The sequence below is a fragment of the Gouania willdenowi genome, chromosome 9 (genome assembly GCF_900634775.1).
Source record: "Gouania willdenowi chromosome 9, fGouWil2.1, whole genome shotgun sequence".
NCBI lineage: Eukaryota > Metazoa > Chordata > Actinopteri > Blenniiformes > Gobiesocidae > Gouania > Gouania willdenowi.
The window spans coordinates 21,650,392-21,653,391 of NC_041052.1; positions in this window are offsets into that span (position 1 = coordinate 21,650,392).

A 3,000-nucleotide genomic window follows, 5' to 3' on the forward strand; every position below is an offset into this window, starting at 1 on the left:
GTTTGTTGCAGAGCACAGCGCTCACCATGACCCTGAGGAGGCCGTTGACCCTGAGCAGCACCGACAGGTACATCACTAACCCACTGGTGATGGTGAGGGCTGCTCTCAGAACGATCTCATTGTACTGTGTAACCACATAAAGGGTTTCACAGGCGGCTGTGGAGCAGCTGGAGAGGACCGCCGTGGCTTTGAGGACAAAGGGTTTCCACTCACCCAGAGTGAGCAACAGTGGACCAACAGAGAGCATCATGGGTAGGATTGCAGGTGAAACTACCTGGTGGTTCCTATGGACTATATACAAGCAGCTTTAATTTTTTTTTTTTTTTTTTTTTTATCTTGTCTGCACATGCTGTCAAAGGTCAACACCACAGGAAGTGCAATCATTATGAGACAGCAATGCATATTTTGTTATTGCAATAAAATACATTGATTTATTTTATTGCTTAATTGTGACCATCACCAGCCCTCCCTCAGGAAGGGTAAGAAATCTTTTATTATAGGGAGGATATAAAAAAGGGAGAGCAGTGTCACACCTAAGTGGAGGGGGAGGGGGAAGGGGAGGGGAAAGGGAGCAGGGAGGAGAGACTCAAGACAGGAAATAGAAAAGGTGGGGAAGAATAGAAGAATAGCATATGTGCAAAAAAAAAAAAAAAAAAAAAACCGCTACTGCAAGCCCAGGAACTGCCCTGGGCCCGCAGATGCAGCCAGGCCAGCAGAAAGAGCGGAGGCCAGGGAGCCCCAGGCAACCCCCCCGCGGCCGAGCAACCCCCCAGCAGCTTTAATTAACATTTAAATATTAGGGACGTCCCGATACAACTTTTTCACTTCCGATACAATACCGATATTGCAGCCTTGTGTATAGTGCAAAACAGTTATTAAAATGGTAATGGTATTTTGTCATAGTGTTTCAGACAATAAATTTGGTAAACGTTTGAAATAACTGACAGTGTACCTTTGAAAAATGATGTGGAGAGAAAAGATTAATATCTGGTTTTCTTGTGGTTTCGGTAAGTGAATAGGTGCATGAAAGCATAAGGTCTAGGGTTCGAACCCACCGTGGGTCACCTTTTTTACCTGTCTTTTTGGAATGTCTAGAATACGTGGTTTTCGGACGTCCAGACGGCGACGTAAAAACTTTCGTTCTGCACCCGCTAAAGACGTCTTCTCAACTTCAGGCCATCACGTCATTTCAACGTTGTTTAAACGTCGGTCCGCTCAGCGGGATTGACTATACCGATATTGATCCGAAACGATATCAGCACGAATCATACGTACGTTTATTACTTACTTTATGGTGTGGAATGTTAGAAAAGTCAAACAGAGAACAATAGTCAGAGAAAAACTGACCCATTTATTATTAACCTATTGTTTACATACATTTTAACATAATATCTACAGTATTGTACAATTTAATAAATATAATTTATATCAATCATTTTAGATGCAGTCCGATAAAATCCGATATTTATTTTCTGGCTGATATCGGACCGATATCCAATATTGGATCGGGACACCTCTGTTTAAATTAAACCCTTTTCAAAATGTGTCCATTAATCTGCTGAGTTTGCAGAAATCTGACAGAGGTTCATTATCTGCTCATGAATGGGGTCATTAGTGTTTAAATATCATATTAATGTAGAACAGGTCTTCACTAAATATGATGACATCATGCGAGTGCATTTATTCAGTGACTAGTTTTTCAGTGAAATGTGCAGCTGTGCAAAGGCTTATTTTTGACAGACGTGCGTCTTTTGAAACCTCATAAATATAAAATAAAATAATCTTTTACATAAACTAATGGTAGAAAGTGTTTGGGTATTTTTTGAAAGTCACTAGACCGAGTTCAATTGCCACATGTGGCAAAATAAACATCTGTTGGAAATTTGTGCTGAGTCGATAGTGTAGGTTGGCACCGAGCTGCTGTGGCTGAACACCTGTAAACGGGGCTCGTGAAAAGAAGTGTAATTTTTCAATCAAAAAAATGTATGTCGACTATGTTTTTGCATTCAATTTTCTTTTTTGATCAAAAAGGTTTTTATTATTAGAAATGAAGTTTGTTTTTTTTTAGATCGCACAGGGAGAACATGCAATTAAAACATCAATGTTCTATACATATTTGAAGGTTTCTTTGTTAAAAAAGAAAAAACAGCTGTTTATTAGTTTTCTCTATTTTATGCTTCCAAACTGTATTTATTTAGTGTTTATTTCTCTGTAATTCGCAACATGTGACTATGTAGAATTACGTTAACAATTACATTAACAGGATGTTAGTCCTGAATAAATGTTTTGTAACCTGTTGTGAGGAAAAATGGCAAAAATTCAAGGTGTAGATTCAGGATTATTTTCAGGACATTTTTAAAGTTTTTTTGATTGATAGTGAAAGCACTGTGATCCTACCTCCTCTAGTTTTTTTTAATAAACAAATAAAAAAGAAAACATGAAGTCAAAAATGTTTCAATAAAACATATACTTCAACTTTGATATAAAATAAAGACGTCTATCATTGGACAGTTACCGTGCGTGTATTTTATGATGTCAACACTTGGATGTTTTAGAAACTAATCTGCTTAACGAAGAACAACTTTATGAGAGACAAATTCAGATGAAAAAGATTTTCTTATTAAAACTTGGAACAAACATCATTGCATGCTACAAAAACACTCCTCCCAACAACCGTCAAAACCCAATGGGAATGAACATAGCCATTACATTATGACCACTGGCATGTGATTATACTAACATGCTAGTCAGATTCTGTGTTGAAGAAATAAGCAATTTTAACATTATTGTGCTCTAGTTTTCCATTTCAGTCCCTGCATGATAACCTGGTAAGAGCCAGATTGATGTGTAGCTCTTCCTCTAACACCAGTTCTCCTCATCGATCTGTGTCTGGTGAATCCTTTAGGAACCAGGGAGGGACATGAACCGAATGCTTGAAGCTGATTGGGCGAAGCACCTGTCCAGCATGATTTGTTTAGCCAATCACACGGTAACAATTGA